Raw genomic sequence first — 23,821 nt, 5'->3', positions numbered from 1 at the left:
TATTTAAAATACAGCGGCAGGACGCTTTTTTTAAAGAAAAAACGTTTAATTATGACGAGTGGTTCCTGAGATACAACCGGTCAAAGTTGACCGGAATTTACGGCAAATATGTAAACAATAGAATCATAATTTTCAAACCGTCACCTTTTTCTGTTTGTCCGCTTTCTCCACACCAATTTTCATATCTTTAAAATCCTCATAACATATATTATTATAATAAAAACTATCGATAATACGTGTGAAAATTGCCAAAAATAGCAAAATTCCAATCAAAAATTAGGTTGAAGAAAATGTAACCCTTAAAGTTCAAAATCGTTATACGTTAACAAAATGTATTTTCTCGGCTTCCCATGGAGCAATTTCCTTCATTCTTTTTTTGTTCCCAAGTAACTCGAGTAGAGCCATCGAACTAACGCATTCTTAAATGTCAAACTTGCTTTTGTTTTGTTATAATAGATCAATTTATTTATAAGAACAGAAAATTACATATTTTTTCCAGTTGTAGGCTTTTTTTAGATAAACTTACAAGTGTACCTTTTAAAGTTAAAAACATAAATATTCTCATTTGAAAGCTGTATAATTATTTAAACAATTTTTATTTAAACAAATTAAAATATTGTGTTATAATAAATAAATTAATTTATTATAACAAAAGAAAAGCAAGTTTGACATTTAATAATGCATTAGTTCGATGGCTCTACTCGAGTTACTTGGGAACAAAAAAAGAATGAAGGAAATTGCTCCATGGGAAGCGAGAAAATGCATTTTTTTAACGTATACCGATTTTGAACTTTGAGGGTTACATTTTCTCCAACCTAATTTTTGATTGGAATTTTGCTATTTTTGGCAATTTTCACACGTATTATCGATAGTTTTTATTATAATAATATATGTTATGAGGATTTTAAAGATATGAAAATTGGTGTGGAGAAAAAGGAAAAATATAAAAAGGCGGTGGTTTGAAAATTATGATCCTATTGTTTATATCTTTGCCGTAAATTTCGGTCAACTTTGACCGGTTGTATCTCAGGAACTACTCGTCGTAATTAAACGTTTTTTCTTTTAAAAGAAGCGTCCTACCACTACCTTTCGAATACCGTTTTCATAATTTAATTTAGTTCAATATTTCCCGAGATATTCTATTTGTTTATAAACCAAAAAATTGTTTATAATTTTAAAATATTCCTGAGGCCGCTTAAATAGTCCAATTTCAATTCTGTAAAGTACAGTAGATAGGTGTAGTATCTTTTTATGAAAAAATCATAGTTATTCTTATGCATCATAATTATTGTCGTTATTATAGTGACTGTAAATTTTTAATTAACATTTTAATTGTTGCTAAACTGTTCATTCAATTTCGATCGGCTTCTGGAATTATAATGTATACGAAAAGGGCTTTTAAATTACCAAGTTATTTAATTATTGATTAACAACTACTTATCTAAAAGTTTAGTTGAAAATTAAAGATTTTGTTGGAAAAACCCGCTTTTTCCGGGGAAAGTTTTCGTCGAAGTAAACCGAAAAAAACACGTCTCTATGCAGAATTTAATTGCGGTGAATTTTTATTTGAGTGTTTTTGGACTAAAGTTAAAATCTTTGGAGTTATAGAGCAAAAATTGAAAAAAACACGATTTTCGGGCGCCATTTTGTTTATAAAAAAAGTAGCACACTATCTGCGGACTTTGCATATCTATATTATCTATACCTATATACAATCATAAGATTTGATTCCAGCAATAAAATTGCTGGTAAATAACTTTTCCCAAAAATGGCCTATTCTCCGATAATCAGCCCAGACTATACAGTAAGTGTAAGATGTCTTCAATTTGGAGGCGATCGAAGGCCTTTTTCAGGTCTATAAAACACAGATAGGTGGATTTATACCTCTATAATTGTTGGGGTCTTCTTTGTCTCCTTTCTTGAACATTGGTATCATTATGCTGTCTCTTCATGCGTCTGCTATCTTGCAGTGCAATATTAGTTTTTGTATAAGTTTTGTCATCTGGTGACTTTCTATTTTTGAGTGAATTTATGGCTATCTATACTCTGGGTGTAATAATTCTAATGTCATTGAGTACATAATATGTATGTGTATCTATAAGGCTATATGTGCGGAAATATTGGCATGTTCTCAATCCTAACACAGTAAGTCTCAAGGGGTGATAGAGGAAGTATTATGTAAAAATAGAACAGGGATGAATAAAGTCTAACCACATAAACACTCTTCGATAAATTGAAGACGTGAAATGGTTCTGAAGATATTTTCTTGTGGTATCTTAATGTAATTTACTATTTTCATTGGGAATAGCGATAATTTTACTTTAAAATAATTTTATTTGATATTTTGATTTAAACACTTCGGAAATTTGAGACCAAATTTATGTGCGAGTGTGCAGGAAAGTTCGATACAAACTTTTGCTTGATTTGGACTTGCACCAGTTTTAGATTAATTAGGTCCATTAAATAAAATTCAAGTTGAAAAAGTTCACAAAATTATATATTTATTGGCTAAAACGTAGATTGGCAATGACTAAAATCACTTTTCATAAAAGGAAGACATTTTTTTGCAATAACCATTTCAGTTAAATCTAAGAGAAATAATGATTAAGGGCTATGTTTGATCTGTACTCCTGTATGGAGCAGAAGTGTCGACCATAAAAGTGTGAAGAATGAACTGAATTGAAGCATTATAAATGGGGATTCATAGACGGATATTAAAGATACCTTGACAAGGAAAACTAACGAAGAAGTCCCTACTAAGGAGGGTCAATAAAGATAGAAAATTACTACAGCGTTGTAAATACCTGAAAATGTCCTATCTGTCTATACTTTGAGAAAATATCGTTACAGATTACTACAATTTATTCTTAAAGTGTCACAATAGAAGATTATAGCGGTGTAGGAAGAAAACAGGTTTCTTGCCCTAAAAGACATACGTGATTGGACTTGCATACCTAATGCATAAATATGTCAAAATACGTGTACTAAGGGCCAGTGACGTGCTGGAACTTTTCAACCGGCCCGGTGATTTTATAGAAAAACCGCCTCCCATCCTCATTTTACCTTCTATTATCAGGATTTTTTCATCATCATTATCTTTGCCATTTCCCTATGCGGGGTCGGCTTCCCTAATTGCATTTCTCCATACAATTCTATCTTGGGTCATATCAATGTTAATCCCCTTTACCAACATGTCCTGCCTTATCGTCTCCCTCCAGGTCTTCTTTGGTCTTCCTCTCCTACTTCTTCCAGGAATCTGCACTTCAGCTATTCTTCGTATTGGGTGATTAACGTCTCGACGTTGAACGTGACCAAGCAATCTTAACCTATGCTCTCTCATTTTGGCATCAATTGGTGCCACACCTAGACTTCCCCTAATATACTCATTTCTAATTTTATCCTTCTTTGTCACTTCACTCATCCATCTAAGCATTCTCATTTCCGCCACATGCATTCGTTGTTCCTCTTTCTTTTTCACTGCCCAACATTCAGTTCCGTACATCATAGCCGGCCTTATGGCTGTTTCATAGAATTTTCCCTTCAGCTTCATTGGAATTTTTCTGTCACACAACACACCACTCGCTTCTTTCCACTTCATCCATCTAGCCCTAATTCCACTGCATGCATCTCCATTTATTTCTCCATTACTCTGTAATACCGATCCTAGATACTTAAAGCTATTGGTTTTCACAATCATTTCACCATCCAAAGATACCATCTTATTTGTAGTAACTCCATCTTTAAATGAACATTCCAAATACTCTGTTTTTGTCCTACTAAGTTTTAAACCTTTTTCCTCCAGAGCTTGTCTCCACTGTTCCAGTTTTTGTTCTAAGTCTCTTTCACTATTTCCTATTAACACTATATCATCAGCATACATTAGGCACCATGGAAGGCTACCCTGTAGTTTCGCTGTTATCTGGTCCAAAACTAATGAGAATAAATAAGGACTAAGCACCGAGCCTTGGTGCAGTCCTACTTTCACCTGAAATTTATCAGTCTCTCCCACACCTGTCCTAACACTAGTCGTTACTCCCTCATACATATCTCTCACAATCTTTACATATTCGCCAGGGACTCCTTTCTTATTGAGTGCCCACCACAGAATCTCTCGAGGAACTCTATCATATGCTTTCTCAAGATCAATGAATACCATATAAGCGTTGGTCTCTTTATTCCTGTATTTTTCCATCAGTTGTCTTACAATGAAAATTGCATCTGTTGTTAATCTGCCCTGCATAAAGCCAAATTGATTATCGGATATTTTGGTTTCTTCACGTATCCGTCTATCAATTACTCTCTCACATATTTTCATGGTGTGGCTAAGTGGTTTTATAGCCCTGTAGTTTGTACATTGTTGTATGTCTCCCTTGTTTTTGTAGACAGATACTAATATACTGCTTCTCCATTCGTCTGGCATTTTTCCAACTTCCATAATTCTATTAAATAGACCTGCCAGCCAACTTATTCCTGTCTCTCCCAATGTTCTCCATATTATCAGGATTTTTGATTTGTTATTAATAAAAAAAATATAAACATAAACTTTAAATTCCATGAAACAGTATTGTGCAAATGAAAGGAATAAATTAATTATTTCGTAAACCGGCGACTTTAAGGAAAAATCCCGAAACCCGTCGATTTTTTTTAATTATGATATTTTGGCATATACATATTATTATCATACTAGTGACGTTATCCATCTGGGCGTGATGACGTAATCGATGATTTTTTAAATGGGAATAGAGGTAGTCTGCGAGTGCATTTGAAAGGCCATTCAATTCTCTATTCAGTAATATAAACATTTACATAATTATTTTTACAGGGTGTCCAAAATTTTTTAATATCATCTTTCATGTGATAATAATAGATTAACAATATTATCCTTCATATTTTCTGTAACTGAACATATTCATCATTAATTCGATCTTCTATGATTTCCGTATTTTACAAAATCCTATTTTTTAATACAATCCATTTATCAGGAAAATCTAAGGGTCGTTCTCTGGTTGCAGTTGCAGATATGGTAGAATAAAAATTCCTTAATTTTTCAGTAAATGATTTAAATGCCATTAAAGGTATAAAAATTTTTATAATATGTATATGAAAATATTTAATGACAAACTTTCAGCACTAGGTGGTCCACAGACCACATAAGTCCCACGCGCTGAAAACTATATAATATGTATATCTAATTTGAGGTGACTGCGCATGCATTCTCTCAAACAGTCATAACAATTACATACTTGTATGTATTTATACGTTTGATATATACTTAGCCTTTTTTTGAAATATTTTGTTAATATCATTGTTCAATTAGAAATTAAAAAAATAATTGTTTTTACATCTAAAATTTTTTTGGAAAAAAGCTTATTTGACCGGCCTCAAGAGGCCGCGTCCTCTCGGTGATTGCACCGTTTTATTTATATGGCCAGCACGCTACTGCTAAGGGCCAGATTTTGTTACTCGGCGGTTTTTGGGGTCGCTAAACACGACTACGCCATCAGAATCGACCTCCAGAGCACCTGGTACACAGGTTCACCCGTAAGACACGTGACCTGGAGTTTCGAAGGGTTTCGACACTAACTTGATACAAACAGATTACTAGGGGATTTTGGAATCGCTTAACAAGAACGCGCCATCACAACCGACCCCCGGTGCACCTGCTGCCCAAAAACCCTCCAAACTTCAGACCATAACATAACTTAGCAGTGACCTTTGGAATCAGGTGGTCCGGAGGTCGGTTCTGATGGCATATTCGTATTTAGAGACCCCAAAAACCGCTTAGTAATCTATTTGCATGCATTCAGTGCCGAAAATCTTCGAAACTCCAGAAGATGACGTACCTTAGCAGTGACCCTGGGCACCAAGTGTTCCGGGGATCGTCTCTGATGGAGTATTCATGGTCAGAAACCCCAAAAACTCCCGTGTATTCTGTTTGCATCAATTTAGTGCCGAAATCCGTTGAAATTCCAAAAGATGACGCCAGGATGACGCCCTATACACCAGGTGCTACGGGTGTCAGTTCTGATGGCGTATTCGTTTTCAGCAACCCCAAATACCCTTGGGTAATCTATTTGCATAAATTTAATGTCGAATACTCTCGAAACTCCAGAAGATGACGTGATGGTGATCAGTGTCACTAAGCACCAGGTGCTCTGGGAGTTGGTTCAGGTGGCGTATTTATGTTCAGCGACTCCAAAATCTTCCAAGTAATCTGTTTGCATCAATTTAGTGCCGATAACCCTCAAAACTCCAGATGACCTGCCTTAGCAGTGACCCTGGGCACCAGATACTCCGGAGGTAGATTCTGCTGGCGTAGTCATGTTCAGCCACCCCAAAACCCCCCTAGTAACAAAATATAGCCCTTAATATACTTATTTTGACATATTTATGCACTTTAGGAAGTATTTTATAAAAAGTAAAATGCATTTATGCATTTTCTCCCATTTTTTTCTGTAGACTGTTTTCCTGACATCATTTTGAACACAAAGCAAAAAGTTGCTATATTTAAAAAGTTGCTAAGTCCTTAGGTGCTATATTTAAAAATAGATTTATTCCGGCGTTTTTGGTGCTAAATACCCTGGTCAAAAACGACCAAAGCAAAGAAATTAAATTCCAAATTGAAACTGCAAGGCAAGCTTTTATAAAAATGAAAACACTGCTTACAAACAAAGACCTTCAGTTGCCTCTCAGATTGAGGGCTCTAAGATGTTGCATATTTTCTATATTACTATACGGAATGGAAGCTTGGACATTGAAGAGACAACACATAAGAAAAATAGAAGCGTTCGAAATGTGGGGTTACAGAAAAATATTGAAAATTTAGTGTCTTTAAAGGATTACCAATGTTGAAGTGCTACGACGTTTAAATAAGGAGTTAGAAATTACGAACAGTATAAAAACAAGAAAACTGGAATATTTGGGTCACATTACCAGAGGAGAACATTATGAATTGCTGAGAATTATTATGCAAGGAAGGAACCAATGAAGAAGAAGCATAGGAAGAAGACGCATCTCATGGCTGAGGAACCTTGGAGAATGGTTTAACTGTAGTTCATTACAAATGTTCAGAGCAGGAGCCAACAAAGTGACCATAGCCATTATGATATCCACCCTCCGATGGGAGATGGAACTTTAAGAAGAAGACCCTAGTCTACATAGTCCACAGTCTCAATCCAATTGCCAACGTCTTTGTTAATAATGTTTTATAATGAAACGAAAAAGCGTTGGACTACCCCGCTAATTGAAATAACATTCGAAAATATTACCTCAACTAACCAAGATAGCCATCGTTACACCCTTAGCTTAGCTCAGTCACTCAGGTGTGTGTTCGTCTTGTCCTAACCTTAGATATGAACTCTGAAAATTTAGAATGGTAGCAAACAAAACAATATATTTTAACCAATCATGTTTATTGTTCATAAAGATATAATAAATAAAATGACTTAGTAAATTGCATTAACAAATGTATTCAAATTCTTGCCAAAAACTAACAATTCTGGATTATACTTATGGCTTTTGGTAGCTGATGGTATCTTCTTGATGTCGTATGGTACTGCTGCTGGTTCTGCAACTGGCTCTGGAGACGTGGATGTTCTAGGCCACCAGGCCTACAGGTGTTGGTTGGTTGCAGTCAAGATGGAATGTGGTTGCAGTCTAGATGATATGTCCCTCGTTGTTATATCGCCGGCGATTGAGGATTCCTGAAGCTCCCGGAGGGAGGACGTTGATTTTTATCCCAAAAACTAGAAGAGTAAACACATATCAACGATCAAGAAGAAAAACCAAAATGTACCTTTGCCAAATAGTATTCAGAAATAGTAATTGACAAGGGTAAATTACATAGAATTTAGATGAGGAGGATAGTTAAAATTTTGATTACTAAACGTGCATATATGTAAATTAAAAAGATAATATATTTGAAACTAAAATATCAGAACACATGGTCTGACATTGGAAGTTAGGTTAGATAAGAAACATTAGAAAAACTGTTAGACGGAGAAATATAATTACAATATAATATTATCCTTACCCCAAGAGGAAGATTTGTTGAAATGAAAATGATTTAATTTTGGAATTACATGCCTTTTTAATGATTAATTTTTCCCTTCCAGTGTATGTCAGGGAGTAGGGGTCAAGTCTATGAAGTGACACTGTCATTGAAAACGACATTTAAAATGACAACCAAGTACTATGAAGTAGCGGCATGTTCCGTATTGAAAATACAGATATTTAGAGAGTATGAATATTCGAGGTATGTTCAGTATGATGATTTAAATGAAAGAGATATATTAAATAGAAGACAATAAAAGAGGGTAATAAAAGAGAGCGCCAACCGATTTTTAAAGGGGAAAATGGGTAAACCAATTAGAAGAAGATAATTATTAATAAAATATTAAAGGAAATAAGGTAAAATAATTATTTAAAAATAAAATATCAAAGACGTGACGTTTGTAACGTTACAATAAAAAGAAATTTAAGTAAGAAATGTGAAGATACATAAGTAAAGAAGAAATAATCTGATGATTAACATTACTGAAGATTATCTGATTTCGTGAATAACAACAAAAATATATCTAATATAAAACGTTGCACTGTACATTCTATAAATAGATACTGAGTATATTAAATAGCACGACATGAATCAAAATGTAACGAAAGCGCAGCAGACAAAAGCGAGTGAGACACATCAGTTATTCATCGCTTAAATCGTAACTGATTAGTTTCCGGCGATCAAACCTTTGCCCGAACACAATAGAACAATCATTTTGTTATAGTTGAATTATCGGAAGTGAGTGCACATCGGACAGGAAGTGACTTTCAATAGGAATCTCTCTGTGCTGTGCCCGTGTCCTATATTATACTACGCCGTTCGGCGAATAGACGGGACGCGTTAAAAAATATTTCAATGTAGTATGTCGATCAGTCAGCCGTATGTACTGCATTCTAATTTTTTTAATTACATTGATCCCAATCGCTGCGCCATTTTTCAAACGCGTTCTATGAAAAATGATATAAAATAATTGACTCAATAATTTTTATAAAGATACATATCAGTGGCGTACTTAATATGGTTCCGAGGGTTCCGCGGAACCGGGGCCCGCGGAACGGAAACAGATCGCAAATAATAGACCTAAGGGGAGGAAAAAAACAAGGGGACAGTCTCAGCCCAGTTTTATTCATATTAGTTATGGATAGAGTAATGTCTTATCGTTAGCAATTCTGCAAATAATTCCATTTCATAACACAAAACAAAAAATTGCACACATTACTTTTTACCAAATTAATAATTTATCCAATTACTTTTTACCAAAAATTAATAATTTTACTACATTGTATTAATATAATACACATAGTTTCAAAAGTTATGCATCACCCCTCGTATTCACGATGTTTACGCTTTTATAAATCCATATCTTTATCAAATGTTTACCCCTTGGCAAACCAGGTCAATTAAATGGGTAATCAAATAAAATAAAAAACCAAAAATGATATATTTTTTATAAAAAAGACCCATTAAATATGTGATAAAGATGCGGATTTATAAAAGCGTAAACATCGTGAATACGAGTGGTGATGCATAACTTTTGAAACTATGTGTATATATTAATTTATAAATATAGTCGCGAAGAAGGATGATTTTTTTTAATTAAAAAAATATGTATGTGTGTTTATATATGTGTATGTATGTATGTGTTTATATATGTATACGTATGTGTATGCATATATTTCTAGGTGTAATATATTTTTATTAGGTTAGTTAAATATACGTAAATGTTTTATACTTGTATCATATACCTATTCTAGATATGTAATATTATACTTAGATGTAAAAATTGTCTGGCTAATTGGTCTTTACCAAAGCCATCAAATTAAATAAAAAAATGAAGAGCGCTAAAAGAAGGTCAATGCAATTACAGTCAACAATAGGGTATAGCAATTTAGTACCAGTGAGAATTGAGGATTTACTATACATGCAGGTAACCTAGTAATAATAGCAGACGAAAAAGAGACAATGCAAAAATTAATCGATATCTGGGTGGAAGAAATAGAAAACTTTAAAATGGAGGTAAATGTAAAGAAAACGAAGACCATGATAGTAACCCAAAAGAAAAGGTCAGTAATAAAGTCCAAAAACGAAATAATAGAAACAGTCTCGACGTTTGAATCCCTGGGAGTAATAATATCAGAGGACGGAAAGCTAGAGCAAGAAATCTCATAAAGGGCGAAAAAAATCAAATAAGATCTACTATGCACTAAATAAAGCAATATTTGAAATGGAAGAAATAGATAAAGTGAAATAAAACTGAAGGTATATAACGCAATATCTGTACCAACTTTAATATATGCAAGTGAGACATGGGTAAACAATGCATGCACAAATAGACGGTACAATAAACGCAGCGAAGATGAGGCTGTTGAGAAAAATAGCAGGAAAAACGAAATTGGACATAATAAGAAATGAGGATATTAGACAAAAACTGAAACAGGAATCGATAAAATAAACAAAGATCCAAAAAAAGAAAATTAAAATGGTATGGACACATTAACAGAATGGAACAGGGAAGATTACCAAAGCAGGTGATGGAATCAAAAAGATATGGTAAAAGAAGGAAAGGGAGGCCAAGGAAAAGATGGATCGATCATATAGAAATTGAACAGGAAAAAGGAAAAACACATCAACAAATGAAAGAGTTAGCAAAGGACAGCAAGAAATGAAAGAGACGGAGAAAGGATAAATCAAACCTCCGACGTCCCTGAGGGGCATAAGGAGTTTCGAGAAAGAAAAAGAGAAGAAGAAGAATGTACATCGGACAGGAAGTGACTTTCAATAGGAAACTCTCTGTGATGTGCCCGTGTCATATATACTACGCTGTTCGGCGTAGTATATAGTCGAAATAGACAAAATATTTAGTATATACAGAGTTGGGATAAAGTATGGAACCCAGCAAATCTCTTTGAAATGAAAAGAACAATAGTTATGAAACTTTGCATGCAAGTACAGTGACGCAAAAGGCATCTGATGCCATATTTTTTGTTACTACTCCACTTCCGGTTTCACCGGAAATACCCTTAACTTATTTAATTTAAATGGGACACCCTGTATATTTTTGCAGATTTTAAAAGAACTTGTTATTTTTAATTCATACATACCAAGTTTGGAAGAAAAAACTATTAAAACAAGAACTGAATCTCTTTACAGTTAAAAAATTGGTTAATTTATTTACGTTAGACCAATGATATTAAAAATTAAAAAAAAATAATTTCGAATGTTGAAAATGTTTGCTGTTCACCTCCTGACAACGGGCAAGCCTATAAATAAATTCGTGAGTCACTTTTTGCAAGATTTCTCCAAGTATTAGTTCACATTCATAAATTATTCTTTGTTTCAAGTCCTGCAAGCATGTTGGTCGCCTAACGTAAACACGTGATTTTAGATAACCCCAAAGGAAAAAAATCTAACGGGTTAAGGTCCGGAGAACGAGCGGGCCACTCTATGAATCCTCTACGTCCAATCCAATGATTTGGAAAATTCACTTCCAAAAAATGAAAATTCATCATAACCGATTATCATTAATATTTCAATACCATATTTTTCACTTAAATGAACGATTTTGAATACAACTTATTTCTGTAAATTAGTTCAGTAACAGTTTTACCTACTATAATAAATTCAAATAAGTCATGCAGTATATGTAAACAACTAGATGGTAAACAACTTTGAAAAATGGCTCGGACCATCAAGGATCTTGGCCACCCCTGGTATAGATGGTACTCGTTTATTTCCTACTACGTTGTATTAATACAAAAAATTATCTACAGACACTATTTAACAAATTTTTTCTACCAAATTTGGTATGTGTGAATTAAAAGTAACAAGTTCTTTTAAAATCCGCAAAAATATACAGGGTGTCCCATTTGAATTAAATAAGTTAAGGGTATTTCCGGTGAAACCGAAAGTGGAGTAGTAACAAAAAATATGGCAACGGGTGCCTTTTGTGTCACTGCACTTGCATGCAAAGTTTCATAAATATTGTTCTTTTCGTTTCAAAGATATTTGCTTGGTTCCATACTTTATCCCAACCCAGTATACAAAATATTTCAATGTAGTATGTCGATCAGTCAGCAGTATGTACTGCATTCTAATTTTTTTAATTACATTGATCCCAATCGCTGCGCCATTTTCCAAACGCATTCTATGAAAAATGATATAAAATAATTGACTCAATAATTCTTGTAAAGACACATACCAGTGGCGTACTGAGCATGGTTCCGAGGGTCCCGCGGAACGGAAACAGATCGACCAATCGGAAGATGATCGCCAATAATAAACCTAAGGAGAGAAATAAAATAAGGGGACAGTCTCAGCCCAGTTTTATTCATATTAGTAATATAGAGTAATGAAGAGCGCTAAAAGAAGAACAAGGCAATTACAGTCAACAATAGGGTATGATAATTTAGTAAGAGTGAGCACCGAGGAATTACTATATATGCAGGTAACCTAGTAATAGTAGCAGACGATGCAAAAATTAATCGATATCTGGGTGGAAGAAATAGAAAATTTGAAAATGGAGATAAATGTAAAGAAGACGAAGACCATGATAGTAATCCAAAAGAAAAGGGAAATAATAAAGCCCAAAAACGAAATAATAGGAAGAGTTTCGATTTTTGAATCGCTGGGAGTAATAATATCAGAGGATGGAAAGCTAGACCAAGAAATCTCATAAAGGGCGAAAAAAGCAAATAAGATCTACTATGCACTAAATAAAGCAATATTTGAAAAGGAAGAAATAGATAAAGTGAAATAAAACTGAAGGTGTACAATGCAATATCTGTACAAACTTTAATATATGCAAGTGAGATACGGGTAAACAATGCCCAAATAGACGGTACAATAAACGCAGCGAAAATAAGGCAGTTGAAAAAATAGCAGGAAAAACGAAATTGGACAGAATGAGAAATGAGGATATTAGACAAAAACTAAAACAGGAATCGATAATAAACAAAGATCCAAAAAAGAAAATTAAAATGGTATGGACAAATTAACAGAATGGAACAGGGAAGATTACCAAAGCAGGTGATGGAATCAAAAAGATATGGTAAAAGAAGGAAAGGGAGGCCAAGGAAAAGATGGATCGATTATATAGAAATTGGACAGGAAAAAGGAAAAACACATCAACAAATGAAAGAGTTAGTAAAGGACCGCAAGAAATGGAAGAGATGGATAACCTCCGACGTCACTGAGGGGCATAAGAAGTTTTGAGGAAGAAGAAGAGAAGAAGAAAAGTGCACATCGGACAGCAAGTGACTGCCAATATGAATCTCATTTCTAATGTTTTAATTACATTGATCCCAATCGCTGCGTCATTTTTTTAAACGCTTTTTATGAAAAAAAGAATTCACTCAATAATTCTTTTAAAGATATACAGGAATAAAAAACGGCTAATCGCGGTAAAAAATGAGCGTCGCACACAATACTCAAGCTACAAAAGGGCTGATATAAATATTACGTGTTGAAAAATGTATTTTCATTTTGATCCAAAGTTTTGTTCCAAAGTATTTGCTAAATTTGAAGTAAAACGCGCCACATCATAAGAAAGGAATGGAAAAAATAAATACACATAACAATAAGTAATATATCAGGGGTGGCCAAGCTTCTTAATAGTCCGAGCCACTTTTCACAAGTTGAAGTTTTTCGCGAGCCGCAATAAAATACTTATTCAAAAAGTATCTATGTGTAGAAGCTATTTACAATTTTTTTAACATAACTTTTACTTACTGAATACGGAAATACAATTACGAAATATTTAAACTTAATTACATTTTTGTTTCCCTTCTTTTGATAATTCTTTAGAATTTGGTGATTAGTATGTGACTTCTCAGTAGTTCTTTTAGATGCTGGTTAGGTAATATTGATCGGTGTTAGGATTTCACGAATTATAAAATGGAATAAAATGGTCCACACAAGTACGTTGTTCCTAATATGGAAATAATTCGACAAGCATTCTTTTTTAGGGTACCTTCTTGGATTCTGGTACGAATTTCCAAAATTCGGTATTCGGCGTCGACTTATAGTTTTATTTTCGAGCTTGGTCTTCTTGCGTCTCTATTAATTTTAATTCTCCAGATGTTGTTTGGGTCATATATTGGTAATAATAAAAAATTCACCTTATGAGCTACAGTCGGAAAAATGAAAGAATACCCATGAACGAACATATAAAACACGCTATATTTTCCTGTCACCGTGTCACAAAGAAAATTGTCCAGTGCAAGTGCATGTAACAATAATTATTACATGTACTTGCGCTGGCCAATTTTTTGTGTGACGCAGTGATAGGAAAATACAGCGTGTTTTATATGTCCGTTCATGGGTATTCTTTCATTTTTCCTACTGTATGTTCATTTCAAATGAATTCGGAAAAAAATGAAGAGACGATTTAACATATTTTAAGTCTTCAAATCTATTTTGGAGTTCGGTCAATATTCCTTCCGGCTTTTTTATATACCTACTCGTTAAGTTTTTCTAGTATAATATGGTAAAATTTTTTTCTAAGTCGAGTAAAATGACTTAAATGCAAAATGTGTACCTAATACAAATTACAAATTACATCTGTTGCAAGAGTTATACAAAAATCGGTCTGGATTCGGTTGACTACTGACTTTTACATTGCGCCACTCTTATGTAATGTTCGTTAGCGCAGTTTTTGATGTATCATATCATTCTTATCTTGGATGGAAATGGAATTTGGTACAAAGTCTTTCATGTTTGTTGTCAGTAAATTAAAAGACATTTTGAAACACATATTACGGAACGATAATAATTTTTTTAAATCATATCTAATACAAAATTGAAAAATAACTCGGGTACAATCGAGAGCCACAAGTAATCCTTCAAAGAGCCGCATGTGGCTCGCGAGCCGCAGTTTGGCCACCCCTGTAATATATGGTATTGGCGTCATCTTTAAATCCCTTCTTGTCAGCGCTTGAATGGAAGGAGATCAGAGAGGCTTATGTTCAAATGGACGATAGAAGGCTTAGAAGAAGAAGAATTGTTTCTAGATTGCTTATAGCATTTTGTTATTTCCTTTCTTCAATCTTGTGGTATTTCTTGTTTACAAATATCAACAGGTAATCAGTTTTTGTTAAAATCTTTGTTAACAGAGTTTTTCTTCTTGAAATATATTTTCATTATTATATTTTGAGCTTTATCATACAATGATTTGATAATACCCTTTTTGATATTTATATTGTTCACTGTTGGTGTCAGTTGATTTTCTGTTAATTTTTGGTTGACTATCCTACCTTTCAAGCCAATGATTTTTAAATGCAGTAATTTTTTTCCAATCCTGAAAAAATTAATATTTTAAAAAAATTAAAACTCAGAATGAAAGATTACATTATTATCGACTACCGAGGGCTGAAATACCTTAAAATAAACAAAAAGTTGCTTTTGAATGAGATATTTGAAATTAAAATCACACACAATTTTCTCTTCATTTTCACCCCTGCAACTTAATCAAATAAACACTATAAAACTTTTCAGGGCCCTCAGTAATAATCTAGCCTTTGATTCTGCGTTTAAATTTTTCAAAAATATTTATTAGTTTTCTTAGGATTCGAAAAAAAAATGAATGCATTTTAATAGCTATATTTTGCGCCTACGCTCTTAAGAAAAGGAATTGAGTTGTTTTATTTTTCCATGGTGAATTTGACGTGAGGCCAAATGGAGAACACATCATCTGTATATTTCCACCATAATGTGGGTTTTTCGTCATGGTTATCCACAATGTTTTGTTCGAATGAACATATTGTTATTTGCTAATAATGGAGATAACGATAAGGATGAGATCATGGATGAGAATAGTCCTGGATTCCGCGTAACAAAAAAAAGTTGATTAATAGCAAGCTGAAAATTTGTGCAGAACATAGTTTAACGGTGTCTAGTCGGACAAACTTTGATGTATGGGAACACTGGAACAGGGGAAGTTTTAATTGTGGAACAGGCTAAAAATTTGGGACGTCACGCCACACGTATTTTGTCGGACACAACTTCCAATTATTGATTTGTTACCCTTTCATTAAACTCTCATGTAAAAATCAGACTGCTATTTATCACCAACATAATTCCTGTCATTACACATGTTTTATGTATCGGACTTATTAAAATGTCCAGTTGGTGATAAATACCAGTCTGATTTTTGCATGAGAGTTTAATGAAACAGAATTGGAAATTCTGTAAGACAAAATACATGGGACGTTCTCGTATTTTGACGTACCAAATTTTTAACCTGTTCCACAATTAAAACTTCCCCTGTTCCAATGTTCCCATACATCTAAGTTAGTCCGACTAGACACCGTTAAGCTATTAACAAATTTTTAGCTTACTATAAATCAACTTTTTTTAGTACGCGGGATCCAGGCTCATAATCCAAGATCTTGCTTTTAAAAATTATCTAGTTCAAAAACAAGTTTCAATCAATTGTAGAAGTCAATCAATTCAAAATCCACAAGGAAAAGAAAATATTTTCCTGTAGTTGGCTGTATACCATCAATCACAAAATTGGAAAGAAATCATTTGTAAAAGGTATAAAATTTTTTTTATTAAAATCCTTTAAAGGGCTACATCACAACAAAACGTTTTCCGGGTATTCAACAAAAGAAAAATATCCGGGTAAAAACCCTTGACATATAATATAGATGCCTTAAAAGTGCATACTTCAATAAAAAGCCCTGTGATGGTCACATGGCAACCAGGATAATGCCCTCCTAAGTTAATGTATTGAAATTTCCCAATACGTGGGATCCAAATTGAGTTGTTTACATTTCAATGACTTAATGGCAACTGAGTTGTTACCTAAGGTAATGTATTGAAATTTCCCAACACGTGGGATCCAAATTGAGTTGTTTACATTTCAATAACTTAATGGCAACTCGAGTTGCCATTAAGTTATTGAAATGTAAACAACTCAATTTGGATCCCACGTGTTGGGAAATTTCAATACATTACCTTAGGTAGGGCATTATCCTGGTTGCCATGTGACCGTCACAGGGCTTTTTATTGAAGTATGCACTTTTAAGGCATATATATTAGGTATATGTAAAGGGTTTTTACCCGGATATTTTTCTTTTGTGGCTCAGCTAGCATCCAGTTTATCGAACAGTGATGATGATTTTTTATAAAAATCGAAAACGTTTTGTTATGATGTAGCCATTTTAAAGGATTTTAATAAAAAAAAATTTATACCTTTTCAATCAATTCAGTCAATCAAATCAGAAGTTAATCAATTGTAGCTTAATGCCATATAATAGTTATTAAGGTACCAAGGATATTATAAGGATAATAACGCTTGAGGTCAATGGTGTATTTACCGAGGGCCTTCGGACCGAGCGATATACGTTGACCGAAAGCGTTATTATTATAATACCCGTGGTGCCTTTAACGTTTAATGTCCGATTAAATTATTCTTTATATGCGAAAAATTTTAATGAATTTTGAATTAATTAGTTTTCAAATAAGTACATTTAGCAGTAACAGTAGTAACGTAATTGTAGTAACCATAGTTTTACTTAGGTTGATATTTGTCAACTTGACAGTATCTAAGTCATTATTTAAATTTAATGCCCAAGAGCGTTATTTTTCAAAATAACGCCCTAGGGCGTTATATCGTACTTAACAGACTTCGAAATTATGTCATTATTTGTCAAATAATATACCAGTTGGACATTAATATAATATTTAGCCATGTATAATAATTAAATATAATATTCATTACAAAAGTATTGCATTGAAATAAATAACTATATTTACAAAATCGTTCTCATTTCTACTCTTTTTGATTTATTGGATATTTCGCACTCCGACTTCATTACTGCCATAACCCTGAAATAGCAAACTTTTTATCAGAGCAAAAAGAACATGTTATATGAACTCTTCATTTTTTTTCTCTGTAACTTCCGTATCTAAGTTATTCAAATTCTGCACTCATGTTGATTATGTGTGTATCTATTTAATTTTTATTTGTTTTTATACTTATTTATTTTTAATTATTGCTATTGATGATAAGGCGTTATTGCGAAGGTACCCATATAGCCTAATAAAATAAAAAAAAGTCAAAGTGTAAATTCGTACAGGTTAAAACAAATTTTATATCAAAGTTTAGGTGGGTACAAAAGATATTTTCAAGAAAGTATCCAATTCATACAAGGGGATCATTGTTTAAATAATTAAAAAGGGGTCATTTTTGCAAAAAAATACTTTTTAAACTGCTGAGGTAATTTACTTATTAATGAAGGTCTATGGGATTTTTCCCTGCAAAGTTAAAGGGTAAATATTTCACATAAGTAGTATTGAATTAAATTTGACCCCTTATTTATTTAAATAAGTGTATATAAAGCTTTAAAAACAAATTTGCAAAAAAATATTTTTAGCGTTTTAAATAAGCACTATAAAATATCTTATTTGACAGGCGAAGTTGCGCTATGTTACCAGTATTAAATAAAAAAAAATGGTCAAAAATATTTAATATTTTTTAAAATATTGAATTTGTTTATTAAATGTTACTATATTTTCAATTGCAAAAATGCGATTGTTGCCAAAGAAATATTCACCTGCTTAAGATCTCATTATTTTTATTTTTATGCATGTTTTCGATAAATGTATTGATAAATTCAAATTTCAATTAAACTCCCCCCTAAAAAGGCATTTGAAAATTATTCAAATTTGTTTATAATTTGTTTTTTTAATAACGTCGCGGGAATTAAGTATTTGGAAATGCCGTTTCGATAATTGCCTTCCTGGGAATTTTTTACTAACTAATAAAATTTTTTTGTCGTTTTTTTCTTCTTCTTTTTTTCTTGGAGTTATATTACTACGGGCCCTTTTAGGGTTAAATTTTATTAAGAATGTCGAATCTCTGAGTTGTAGATTCTAGACCTAAAAATATTAAGATTGAACTAAAATCTCTTAAATAAAATGTGGCTACTTACTGAGTTACAGGGTGTTTTATTTAAAAATTTAAAAATTATTGTTACCAAGTACTTTAAAACTATTTGACGCATCCTTATCATACTTGGTAGAAAGTGTGGCTATTATACACCCTACTAAATCGTGATTAATTAACGTTTATAGCTAGTTCCAGAGGCGTACAACAGGGGATAGTAAATGATTAACCCTTCCCAAATTCTACGCCACTTTGTGAATTACTATTTTAGCGAAATTTTTCGATTCTCCAATACTTTGTATGTAAATAACTTTATTGGTATCGATAAAGACCGACGGACAGACAGCTTAAGTAAAATTTCTCACCTTTAGTACCATCCTTGGATTATAAGCTTCCATTTGACACCTCATTTGTCATTCTAGCTGGTATAAGGACGGATGAGTTATATTCGCGGTCAGACAGACCGACGGTCAGACAGCCTAAGTAAAATTTCTCACCTTTAGTACCATCCTTGGATTTTAAGCTTTCATTTGACACCTCATTTGTCATTCTACCTGGTATTATGACGGAGGAGTTGTGATCACAGACAGACAGACAGACAGACAAGACAGACAGACGGACAGACGGACGTGGATAATTCAAAGTTTTCACATTTTTTCAAAATTGGGTGAAAACGAAAAAAAAGGTCATCCACCATTTAATCAATAAATTAGAAGAAAATATGTAAATAAATATCCGCTATTATTAATAAAAATTAATTATTCTTAACATATCAAGCGTCATTCTTTAATCGATAAAATATATAAATACATGCAAATTTACTGTATTCCACAGAATACACAAACTATAGGCTCTTCTTTAATTTACCACTGGCTTATTGCTTTTTCTGAAACTTCTATATTTTTGACATCGTTGCTTTAATATAATATTGACTTTTACATACACACGTGATTTTCCGGAAAATCCCTCCATTTTGTTGAAACGACCTTTATACTGTAAATCTTCTTTAAAATTTTCAGTTTGATATATGAGAAAAGGCGATTTCTTTCATTTCTACTCTTTGCTTTATGTCCTACAAAAATTGATCCTTCTTAACATTTGCTCGTTTTCCATGTATGTAAGGGGATTTAGATATTGTGTTTTCTTTGAAACTAACAGACGTTACTTACACGTCGGGATCTACGTACGGAAATAGTACAACTATATGTAAAAGAAAAATTACACATATACAATGCGTTATTTTTCAGTTAGGCGTAGGGTACTACATCTAATTTGTAAATACAACACAAACGAGAATATTTTTACTTAACTGTCTATAATTTGTTTAAAAAAGGATAAACTTCTTTCCCAGCGTAAGTTTTTCCAAGTGACTATAGCAACTTTACAATGATGAACTCCAGACAGTATATGGAGATGAAAACATAGTACGCTACATTAAAGCAAACCGTATAAGATGGGCGGGCCACGTGCTAAGATAGAGTAACGAAAGACTTCTGAACGCCACATTCTGGGAAAGGCCCGATGGTAAAAGGTCAGTTGGTCGCCCAAGAAAGAGATGGAAGGACGCAGTAGCCAGTGATCTACGCAAAATGAGAGTACAGCAATGGGAAATAGCTGCTCAGGACCGACAGCAATGGAGGGAAATAGTAAATGCGGCCATGACTCACATAGAGTTCTAGAGCCAAATGATGATGATGATGACTATAGCAACTTCACCGTAATGGCCTTCAAAGGCGATACTTATGATTGATTTGTATTTAGAACACTCCCAGACGTTATGAAAAATCTTTTACTTGATCTTAATATTACGATATAACTCAACTACATGATTCTGGGTGAATTGATTACCTCAGGACCATGCTGATGCTTCTAATACCGGATGGCCCGGATAAAGAGAAGAGACTCCAGGTTAAGTTAGTGGAGGGAGACGTGTAGACTCACAGAACCGAAGCTGTCTCGAAACCAGGACTGTCTGAATTAATGGTAATGTCTTGAACGAATAATGCAACGACAAAGGACAAACGAAAACGGAAACAAAGAGTAAACGTAACCAGATTTGCCTGTTGGAAAATAACATCTTGGAATGGAAGCAACCAGAAAATAATTATTGGAATGAGAAAACATATGATAGATATACATTAACCGCCACGCTACTAGACACATTATTCATTGAGCTAATGCAGTCCTGGGCCCTTCACTTGTTACACTGTTTACTTCTATGTCTAGTGACATCTAGAACGTCAGAAAATGTATAGAAACTGAGTATAAACATAGAAGGTTGATAGTTTATAGAACAGTAGTTGTATTTGAAGTTTATAGTTATCATTGTGTCAAAGTTGTAAAAATGATAAAGTGTTGTAATATTGTTGGTGTTTGAATAAAGTTATTTTAAAACAGAATCACAATACTATTAAGAATAATGTATTTCTTGTATCGAAAAACAATTATTTTGAATAGTTTAATGAGAGTCACATGACATGACAGACATGAAAGTCACAGGTGAGAACTGGCCGGATTAGCACAAGCCTAGCGATTAGGTTTTCATGTGTCTACTAGATCATGACACACAGTGCCGCGCCAGCACGTGGTAGCGCCTGTGTGCAAAACATTTAATGGCGCCCAAAATTAACAATTATTTATTGTAACCAGTGGCGCACCCAGGGGGTATTGGTTAAAACCCCCTCTGGGCATATGTAAAATATATAAAGAAGAGTAGGGCAATGTAACTTGTCTTTCACAAACAATACAAAAAACCAAACCAAACCAAACAAAAATAACTAAAAATTTTCACACATTCAACAGGAATATAAAGTAAGACTGGCGTAACAATATAAAAAAGCTAAAGATATATATAAACATGAAATAGCTATTTTATAAAAGATAAACTTTTCACGCCTTTACTTCGGAAAACCTTTTTATAATATGGTGAATACCAATTTTCATTTAATACTGACTCTATAGAGATGATAGATAAATTTGTCAACCGCTCTTTACTGATGGTCGATCTTAAATAATTTTTTATAATCATGAATAACCATTTTCAATTTCGTTGCAAAACGAAAATACAGCCGAACCATATTCCAGTCCAATCAGAGAGTGCCGCAAGCACCTCTACCGGTTTCGAAACTCATTAGTCTCTCATCAGGAGGCACATATGCTGCTCTCCCTGATCCAACCAAAACAAACCCCAGCGTGCAGTCCCGAATTGCAACGAACGAAATGGCATAGATGCCCTAGCGGCAACTGCTAGCAAAAGACTAAGTTTTCACTCTAATGGCATACAACATATCCCACCAGAATGAAAACAATGGGAACCTTCTCTGGTTACACCTCCGAGGCTTCTACAATTTGCAAGCCATACGGATGCTGAGACTAAGGAAGATGAGGGAATTCTACAATTTACAATTCACGTCACATCTGCTCAGCGCGGTAAAGTTCCAACGAGACTGGTTCCCTTCATACTCCACACAGAGTAAATGTAAATCATGATTTACATTTACTCTGTGTGGAGTATGAAGGGAACCAGTCTCGTTGGAACTTTACCGCGCTGAGCAGATGTGACGTGAATTGTAAATTGTAGAATTCCCTCATCTTCCTTAGTCTCAGCATCCGTATGGCTTGCAAATTGTAGAAGCCTCGGAGGTGTAACCAGAGAAGGTTCCCATTGTTTTCATTCTGGTGGGATATGTTGTATGCCATTAGAGTGAAAACTTAGTCTTTTGCTAGCAGTTGCCGCTAGGGCATCTATGCCATTTCGTTCGTTGCAATTCGGGACTGCACGCTGGGGTTTGTTTTGGTTGGATCAGGGAGAGCAGCATATGTGCCTCCTGATGAGAGACTAATGAGTTTCGAAACCGGTAGAGGTGCTTGCGGCACTCTCTGATTGGACTGGAATATGGTTCGGCTGTATTTTCGTTTTGCAACGAAATTGAAAATGGTTATTCATTTGATTTACATTTACTCTGTGTGGAGTATGAAGGGAACCAGTCTCGTTGGAACTTTACCGCGCTGAGCAGATGTGACGTGAATTGTAAATTGTAGAATTCCCTCATCTTCCTTAGTCTCAGCATCCGTATGGCTTGCAAATTGTAGAAGCCTCGGAGGTGTAACCAGAGAAGGTTCCCATTGTTTTCATTCTGGTGGGATATGTTGTATGCCATTAGAGTGAAAACTTAGTCTTTTGCTAGCAGTTGCCGCTAGGGCATCTATGCCATTTCGTTCGTTGCAATTCGGGACTGCACGCTGGGGTTTGTTTTGGTTGGATCAGGGAGAGCAGCATATGTGCCTCCTGATGAGAGACTAATGAGTTTCGAAACCGGTAGAGGTGCTTGCGGCACTCTCTGATTGGACTGGAATATGGTTCGGCTGTATTTTCGTTTTGCAACGAAATTGAAAATGGTTATTCATTTTGATTTACATTTACTCTGTGTGGAGTATGAAGGGAACCAGTCTCGTTGGAACTTTACCGCGCTGAGCAGATGTGACGTGAATTGTAAATTGTAGAATTCCCTCATCTTCCTTAGTCTCAGCATCCGTATGGCTTGCAAATTGTAGAAGCCTCGGAGGTGTAACCAGAGAAGGTTCCCATTGTTTTCATTCTGGTGGGATATGTTGTATGCCATTAGAGTGAAAACTTAGTCTTTTGCTAGCAGTTGCCGCTAGGGCATCTATGCCATTTCGTTCGTTGCAATTCGGGACTGCACGCTGGGGTTTGTTTTGGTTGGATCAGGGAGAGCAGCATATGTGCCTCCTGATGAGAGACTAATGAGTTTCGAAACCGGTAGAGGTGCTTGCGGCACTCTCTGATTGGACTGGAATATGGTTCGGCTGTATTTTCGTTTTGCAACGAAATTGAAAATGGTTATTCATTTTGATTTACA

Source organism: Diabrotica virgifera, chromosome 7, assembly GCF_917563875.1.
Source record: "Diabrotica virgifera virgifera chromosome 7, PGI_DIABVI_V3a".
In the NCBI taxonomy this organism is placed as follows: Eukaryota; Metazoa; Arthropoda; class Insecta; order Coleoptera; family Chrysomelidae; genus Diabrotica; species Diabrotica virgifera.
This window is presented reverse-complemented; position numbering follows the sequence as displayed.